Here is a 9,172-nt window from a genome sequence, read left to right on the forward strand (position 1 = left end):
GGAAAATTATCTTCCTGTAACACTGGAAGCTGTTACCATGGAAATAAAATAGCCTATTAGCCTAAATCTACCCAAACACGGAGAGACCCGACTGGATTGCTGTGGCCCGTCATTAATAAGGAGAAAAGCAGATTAACCTTTAAGAGAATGGACAGAAATGGCAGAGACTGTTGGGATTATGAGTTTTCATGTGGAGTTTATCGGGACATCCATCTCTGCCTGGAGCAGCCATGCTGAGGGAGGAAGCCATGAAGACTGGGAGTGGAAATTAGACCTGCCTGCCAAGCCTGGGTGGTGTGGTGTGTCCTGGTCTCTGGCTGTTGGCCACTGTAGGTCTTCCCTCTCCATGGTTTCCTGCGGAAGCCACCCCCCCACCCCCCCACTGTCACCCTGCTCACCAGAGAGTATGCAATCATCCTGTTGAGCAGGTCCTGAGAGAGCCAGGGACCTGCATAGGCTCCCATCCCATCCCACCTCACAGTCAAAAGGCCAGACAGACGCTGGAGACAGATGGAGCCAAATCCAGCCCAGCCTGGCCTGCCTCCTCTCCCATGGGCAGCCCAGATGCCAAGTTCCTGAAGCTCAGGCTGCCAGGAACATGGCAAGCTCTGTGGCTGGGTATGGAGTCGGCTGGCACCAGGCAGCTTATAGAGAGTCAGTCCTGCTTGGCTCACGGCCTGTACACCTGGACGGCCAGAGCTATGGGCAAGCACCCTTCCTCCAGGAAGGAGGGCTGTGCCAGGCTCTTACAGCCATCCAGAGAGACTCTTCCCCGGGGGAAGCCCACACTGGCTCCTGACAGCAGGCTTAAACAGCAGCCTTTCTTTTGCCTGGTTCCACCAAGGAAGAAAAGTGAAGGAGTGTCTCTGTGAGCAGCAGGCATCACGATTAAAAGCTGTTCTGCCACGGGGACCTCGTTACACACTCCATGTCTTTTTACACACTCCATGTCTTTTTACACACTCCATGTCTTTCCTAAGCCCTGCTCCCTGACATCAGGAAATACAAGACACCTGCGACTTCCGCAGCAGCCTGGCTTGCCTTGTGGCCTGAGTCAGAAGAGGGAAGGACACAGAGTCTGCGCAGTGTATCTGACGCTGACACAGGGGATGAGTTTGAATCTGCCTTCCGTGTCCAGTGGTGGCTAGCTGCAGGGACAAGTGAGCCCCTGGGCTCGGTGGCTTTCATGGAGGCCAGATGACGTCCTAGGCCGGTCATGGTCCCATCAGAGGCTCCGATTCTCTCCGCCTGGCAACTCTCTGATCCCTGCAGCTTTTGGATATCCCTCTCCCTCTGAGCATCTGGCTGGGAAGGGATGAGCGCATGAGGAAGGCCGAGAAGGGAGCTTTCAGAGAGCGGGCCACCTGCAGCCATCTGCCTTCTGGGAAAAGGCAGACCTTCTCCTGGGTGTAGATGGTGAGAAATGGGGACTATCCAAGGCCGGGAAGGCCCCAGTAGGAGGCTCAGACACACTTGTCCCCAGCTGCCAATAACAGATGCCTACAGCCAGGTATTCCCACAGGTGCCTGCTCCTCCCACACACTCACAACGGAATTACAGAATGTATAAGTGGGACAGGCACCTGGACACTGTGTCATGTGACATCGTCCAAGGTACATTTGAGGAATTTGAGATCCTCAGAAAATGATGTCTTTGAACATGTATGTTTGGCATGCAACAGAGACTTATTCCTCCCAGAATTCATGGGAAATGGGAGTATTAAATAATTCTGATAATTCTTGTGTTCAAAATCTTCTCCTTCTTCTGAATAAAACATCGCAGAGCTTAAAAACTGCTTGACCTGCAAGCCTGAGGGACTAAGTTCAATCTCCAGAACCCGTGTGGAAAAGCCGGGCACCGTGGCACAGGTTTGTAATCCCAGTGCTGGGGTCGAGGTAAGACTTGGGGAGGTAATCTTAGTTGCCAACTTGACACAACTGGGAATAGGGAACCTCAACTAAGGAACTGCCCCCATTAGACTGGCCTGTGGGCATGTCTGTGGGGCGTTATTAAGACAGTTGGTGATGGATGTGGAAGAGCCCAGCCCACTGTGGGTGGCATCACCCCTAGGCAGGTGAATCAGGCTTGTAGAAGAAAGCAGTCTGAGTGTGAGCCGAGGAACAAGCCAGGAAGCAGTACCCTCCATGCTCTCTGCTTCAGTTCCTGCCTCCACGTTCCTGCCGTAAGTCCCTGTCCTGACTGCCCTCAGCAACAGACAGATGCAGAATAACAAGCGGAAGAAACTGTTGAAGAAACTGTTTCCTTCCCGGAGGTGCTTTTGGTCAGTGTTTTATTACAGCAATAGAAAGCAGTCTTAGGACAGGTGAAGCCAGGAGGATCCCGGGGCTGCTCCAGGCCAGTGAGAGACCCTGTCACAAAAACAAACAAACAAGCAAGGTAGACAGCTTCTGAAGAAAAAAAAACGTGGAAGGTTTTCCTCGGGCTTGTTCTCTCTGTCTCTGTCTCTGTCTCTGTCTCTCTCTCCCCCTGTCTGTCTGTCTCTCTCTCCTTCCCTCCCTCCTCACACATACTTGACTGTGGATCTTTTGTCACTTATGGAATGACCTTTCTTGGAATTAGAACTGCAAGGGACATAGTTTGAGCAAACAGACCCAATCCTGTTGGGCTAGTTAAATTTTTGTGGACTTGATACAAACTAGGGTAACCTGGGAAGAGGGAAATACAACGGAGAAAATGCCTCCACTAGATTGGCCTATGGGCAAGTCTGTCAGGCATTTTCTTGATTGACAGTTGATGTGTGTGTGTGGGGGTCCATCCCACTGTGGGTAGTGCCACCCCTTGGGCAAGCGGTCCTGGGTTGCATAAATAAAAGCAAGCTGAGCAAACCAGGCCGAGGAAGCCAGGGAGCAGAGTTCCCTCATGGTCTCTCCTGCCTCAGGTTCTTGCCTTGAGTCCCTGCCATGACTTCCCTTCTTACTGGACTATAACCTCTCAGGTGAAATAAACCCTCTCCTCCCCAAGCTGCCTTTGGTCATGGTGTTTAGCACAGCATTTAAAAGCAAACTAAAACAACTCTCCTGGTCTGTTTTATGCTTTCCTGCAGTAGGCGTGCCCTGGGCTTAAGAAAGGCTCTTCCTGGGTGGAAGTTGCAGGGCCCAGCCAGAGCCCAAATAAAATGCTAGTTCCCCAAACCTCTTAAGTACAAATCCTGATCCCAGGGACTACAGGATCAGCCGGAAAATGAGCCTCACCATACATACATCTTGCTGAGAGGGTGTGTGTGTGTGTGTGTGTGTGTGTGTGTGTGTGTGTGTGTGTTTTATTGGTTTATTGCTTCATGTCACAGTTAATGATTAACCAGAGCCTCTGGTTTCTCACTTGGAAAACAGAACTAAAGTATCCCACTGGGCTGAGTGACAAAGGCCTGCATTCCCAGCTACTTTGGAGGCTGAGGCAGGACGATGAATAGCTCTTGGAATCAGAGCTGCAAGAGACATATTAACAAACAGACCCCTGGCCTACATTTTGTTTAATGCTTTCTCAGTATGAATGAGCACTAAGCTTAAGAATGAAGGCGTTGCCTGGCCGTGGTGGCCCACACCTTTAATCCCAGCACTCGGGAGGCAGAGGCAGGCGGATCTCTGAGTTTGAGGTCAGCCTGGTCTCCAAAGCGAGTTCCAGGAAAGGCGCAAAGCTACACAGAGAAACAGTGTCTTGAAAGAAGAAGGAGGAGGAGGAGGAGGAGGAGAAGGAGAAGAATAATGAGGGCCTCGCAGAGAGCAGGAGACACGGTCCTAGCCCAGGGAGCCCGCACACTGTGTTTTGGGCTCCAGTGGGAGACCAACACTGACCAACAGCCTCCACACACTGGCACGGCAGCCGCTGAGCCAATACCAGACCTTTGGACGGCTGCCGGTAGCGGTGTGGCTGCCGGAGACCCCGCTTTCTCGAGTGATTGACAGTGCTTTTGTGTCGAAGGACTGAGTGAAACTAGACCTGAGGCAGCCGAAGTCGACCCGCATTTTTCAGGTTTACAGGACGCAGACATGGACGGGAGCTGCACCGCTGTCTAGAGAGTTTGGAGGAAGCCCGTGACGTTCCCAGTGTCACGACAGTGACACAGACAAGGGAGAGAACTGAAGTGGTAAGTCTGTGGACCTGATGAGCAGGAATTCTGAAGCTGGGGTGGGAGGGGAATGAAGGCCGGGCTTAGTCAAGGTCTGAGGCTTATCTTGTGCAGAATTCACAAGGCCCAGCCATAGCAAGGTTCAAGGTCAACCTGGGCAACTTTGTGAGACCCTGTCTCAAAGTAAAAAGCAAAAGACCAGAGATGGTTCAGTGGTAATGGGGCTTGTCACCAAACCCAGCAGCCTGAGTTCCATCCCTGGGACCCACAGGATAGAAGGAAAAGAACCAACTCCTGAAAAGCTGTCCTCTGACCTCCCCATGTGTCTCCCCCACCCCCAGACAATAAATACATGTAGTAAAAATAAAATTAAAAAAAATAGGGCTGGGGATGTAGCTCAGTGGCAGAGCACTTGCCTAGCACATAAAAGGCCCTGGGTTCAAGTCTAGTACCACAAAAGCAAACCCAAACCAGCAAATGAATTGATGGATGAAACAGCCCAGAGCTCAGTCTAGGGCTACAGGGTGACAGGTTTTGCTTGTCTCCTTCCAATCAACTGAGAGGATCATGAAATGTGTAAGGGCTGGGCAGACAGACATTGCCTAAGCGGCTGAGTGACCAGTGGGTGGCACTGACCCAGGGAAGTATCTTGAAGTATCTTGGAGGCGATGATGTGACAGCTCATAATGCAATGATTGGGTTATGTAGTAAAACAGAAGAGTGGGTCAGGGCAGAAGTTCAGCGGAGAGGAGGGGAGGGGAGGGGAGGGGAGAAAAGGGAGGGGAGGGGAGGGGGAGGAGGGGAGGGGAGGGGGAGGAGGGAAGGGGAGGGGAGGAGGAATTGTGGATCGGGGCTTGATGTAATTCAGTGACATTGATGTAACATCAGGTAACGCAGCCCTGACACTCCCAACACTTGGTTGGACAGTTTGTCCTGTGCATTGAGGGACGTTTAGCATCATCCCCGGCCTCTACTTACTAGATGCCAATAGCGTCCTCCTGGGTCCCCAGTTATGACAACCAAAAATATCCCTGGGTGGGGGCAAAATCTCCTCCTCTGGTACAATTGAGCCCATTCATTTTCAAAATGGAAAATGAAAAACTTTTAACTTAAAAAAATGAAAACAGAAACACACACACACACACACACACACACACAAACAAATTAAAGATGGAAAATAGGACCACAGTCCCCCAGCTTGCAGACCCCTCTGCTCCTTAGGCCTGGCGTCATCATTCAGACTTCCTGGCGCATCTCCACAGGCATGGCCCGTGTCTGCATGTCATCCTGGGATGCAGGCCTAGGTTTCCAATCCCCCGCAGTCCCATTGAGCTTGCCTGGGTTTTCCTCACCTCATTCTCAAGCCTCAGCAAAGGCCAGGCCAGCTCCCCAGAGAAGGAGGGATGTTTCCTGGTTGCGCATTCCAACGGCATTATTGCAACCTGAGTCCTTTGTATTTTTTGACATCCTGTTTCTGATTTCCCCACTGGGCTTCTAGTACTGAATAAAGCATCTTTGAAAGCCCAGCGCATTCCAGAGAAAAATCAGGGGGCTCCTTGAAGATGAGAGCGCGGCAAGGATGTGCTAGCAGCTGGGGAGCTACAAGCAGTCACAAGATGTAGCTCTTGTCTTCTGGACTGTCTCTGCCGGTCACTTCAACTGAGACTCAGTTTCCTCAAGTTAAAAGAAGACTGACAGGACAGCTCATGGCTTGTCATGTATATACTATGCTGAGCACGGTTTCCTAATGCGTCCTGCCCTGTATGGCTCAGACTTATAGGGAAGGTTCTGTTGTATGTTGTGTATTCACAGGCTTTGTAAACTGTCAAGTGCATTTTTAGAAGTCCAAAATCTGTTTCAAATTATTACCTACCTCAGATGTTGAGACCTCCACCCAGTGTGCCTCCAGAAATTGAAAGACCAGGGTGGTTAAGAGTCCGAGCTGCAGGAGCAGTTAGCCCAGGCAGGAATCAGATCCCAGATCGGCACTGGAGCTGGGCGACTGTCACCTCCCTAACTTCTGTTTTCTCATGTGTAAATGAGAATTTAATATGCTGGTGATTTACAGCACTTAGCACAGGGTGAGCCATTAGAGAGACTCGTTCGTATTAGAAGCTGGTGTTGGGGATGCGACGAGCCTGTGCCAGATGGGTTTTCTACCAGGAAAGCAGGGAAAGGGCTGGGGGCATTGGAGGAGAGGGCTGGAGTGCTGAACCTGTGGCATGGGTTGGGGAAAGCACATTCCTAGTGAGGATTGAGGAGTATGCAAGTTCAGAAGATCATGAATGGACCTTGAATATGTGCTGCCAAGAACATTCTAGAAATGTATGTCTGTCTCTGCCACCAGTACAAACTCACTGCCCATAGTTCTCTGTTTTCTGTGTCCCATGTCAGTAATGCTCAGCCTGGTTTAGGGGACTCTGGGGTCTGGTTTAGACCTACTCCAGCTCACGTAGACTGCAGATTCTATTAAGGACTCTCATGCTCTTACATTTTGTTTCCTGAAGAGTTGCCTACCCACAGGAAGAAGAGGAACAACGGAAGCAAACTGTAGTGCGTTCCTGAGAAGGGTCCTCCGACTTCCGGTAGGATGCAGGTGAGGATACCCACAAATTCCACTTCTCCAGACCCTGTGTTTCTGGGTGGTGGTGTTTTGTTTTTCTTGTGAATTCAACCCAGGGCTTCCTGGCATACTAAATGCACAATCTACAACTGTATCACAACCACCCTAGCCATGGCACATCTTTTCTGAATCTTCTCCCGGCCCGTGTTATTGACACAGCTCTTGGCTGGGTTTCTGAACCTTGGTATGTCTTCTGGATTTCCCCTTTGGAGCTCTCTGGCCTAAGACTCCTCTTTGAGATCTTAGCCTGGGGCTTCCCGTAGGCAGCCCCTGAGTGGAGACAGTGTACAAACTGTGTTTGAACAGAAAGAAGCTCAAGGGAGCGGAAAGATGTGTAACAGAAATGGGGGTGGGGGAGAGGCAGTTTCGGGCTCTGTCAAGACAGCCTATGGAAGGTGAATTCTGGGAAAAGGCAAGCAATGACCTCAGAGTTGTCCCAACAGAGGATGCATGGCTGGGCACAGGTCCATTTATCCATATGGGTAGAGGGCTGTCATGTAGAGTTTTAAATCTGTCTTGTCCCACTCTGGGGCCAGGATATATATCCAGACACAGAGTCATACCATTGGCCCCTTCCCAGCAAAATTCCTGCAGTCTCTGCCCTGGATAGAGCCCAGCCACAGCCCCATGGGAACAGAAGAAGGGCGCTCGGCAGCCTGGTTCTACCCCAGCTTTGTGGAGAAGAAGCCCTGTAGAAACTATTGAAATTGGAACACAACAAATGGTGTGGAATCCACTAAGGAAACTGGAAAACACCAGTCACCGCTCTGTTTGTTCTGCGCCTCTCTAACCACGGCACATTTTTCATCAGGAGAGAAAATTAAAACAAATAAAACCATGAGCACTTTCTCCCAGGAGAGGCCCAGAGCTCATTTCTCTGTTCCCAGGCAGCGCTTCAGTTGCTAATATTGAAATTTAAAATAAATTTTTAAAAAAAAAGCTTTATTTTTTTTTTCCAGTCTTGAAGATCTCTATCCCTGAACCACTGCGCTTATAGGCTAGGGTGGGAAGGGAGCTGGACTTGGTCCTACGGAGTTCTGGAGAATGTCTCTCTGCTGATGGAAAGCTATTCCCTGTGTCTGGGTTCTCTCCCACCTTGCCACCGGTATAACCTGGGCAAGTACAAAATTCCCCTAGACCTCGCTTCGCTCCGCTGACACTGTTGGTAATTGCTGAATGCAGCTCTTGGCGCTTTTGCGAGGGTTAAACGAGATGGTACAGACCCACACTGTGCACAGTGCACACACGGGGAAAACAACATATGTTAGCTCTGAACTCCCTCCTTAGAGGTGGAGGAGTGGACCTCAGCGTCCCCCCTCCTTGGAATTAATCTCTTCTGTTCGCATTCCTTTTAACACTGACTCCCAAATCTGGGATTCATTTGGTGATAAATGTATACGTTGTACAGTTCTGTCTCAATGCTTGTCCCTCTCTTGGTTCCTGGGAGAAGACTCCATGCAAGGGAGGGTAACCCCCCGGAGTTGCTACAGGACACACCCAGACACCAAGTTCTCAGCACCACCAAGGAGATTATTACCCCAGAGGGGCAAGTTGCACATGCAAGGGGTGGGAGTGGGGGGGCAGCCTCTGGATTGGGCAAAGGCAGACAGCAAGCAGCAGGTATTGTTAGGGTGAGTTGGTAAGTCTTGATCGGACATGTTAGCCACATAATGAATTTTGGTTGTTCGACCTTGGTGTTTTGTCTCAGGAATGAGTTAGTGGCTAAATAAGGGAATGGACCTTAGGGGCTGGCTGTAGGGATGTAATCTAACGGTTTTTATCAAGACAGAGGGAAGGGGAAAGGGCAAAACCTGTTGGTGCTATGTTTGTCATGCTGGGGCCTGTCAGACAGCCCTTCACACCAGGCTTGGTGTGATGTGTGTGTGTGTGTGTGTGTGTGTGTGTGTGTGTGTGTGTGTGTGTGTGTGTAGGGCAGGTTTGCCGATGTGGAAGTCAAAAGTTTTGTAGCTCTAGGCCTGTGACTCCTACCCAATGCCACTGCCTCTCCCCATGTCAATTAAGCCTTTAAGCAAATAAAACTCCATTGGCCAGCTCTGTTGGAGTTGCCAAAGAGGAGCCTGGTGATGGATTTTGTTTGTTCATTTGGGTTTGGGGGAGATAAGGTCTTAACGTGTAGCCCAGGTTGGCTTAAACTCTCTATGCAGCCCAGGCTGGCCTCAGACTCAAGGTCTTCCTTCCTCAGTCTCCCAAGTGCTAGGATCACAGGTGTCTGCCGCACACCAAGCCTGCGGTCTTTTCCCAGGAGTCAAGAGAGGGACAGACACTCATTCAAACAGAACTGCACACTGTCTATATTTATCAGCGAATGAATCCCGGATTTGGGAGTCAGTGTTTTAAGGAGTGTGAACAGAAGAGATAAATTCCAACTAAGAGGTCCCTCTTTACACCCTATATGTGCCCCTGGATGTTGCACTCTGAGGGGCCCTGAGAGATGGAGACAC

General features: G+C 50.4%; 1 long non-coding RNA gene across 1 annotated transcript; it reads left to right on the forward strand.

The window, feature by feature from the left end:
• Positions 1-3,434: 3,434 nt before the first annotated feature.
• LOC121828346 (uncharacterized) lies at positions 3,435-7,591 on the forward strand. Its single transcript, XR_006070832.2, has 3 exons — positions 3,435-4,105; positions 6,595-6,683; positions 7,291-7,591. It is a non-coding gene; the product is annotated as an uncharacterized LOC121828346 (long non-coding RNA).
• Positions 7,592-9,172: the final 1,581 nt, after the last annotated feature.

This window comes from Peromyscus maniculatus, chromosome 3 (assembly GCF_049852395.1).
Source record: "Peromyscus maniculatus bairdii isolate BWxNUB_F1_BW_parent chromosome 3, HU_Pman_BW_mat_3.1, whole genome shotgun sequence".
Classification (NCBI taxonomy): Eukaryota; Metazoa; Chordata; class Mammalia; order Rodentia; family Cricetidae; genus Peromyscus; species Peromyscus maniculatus.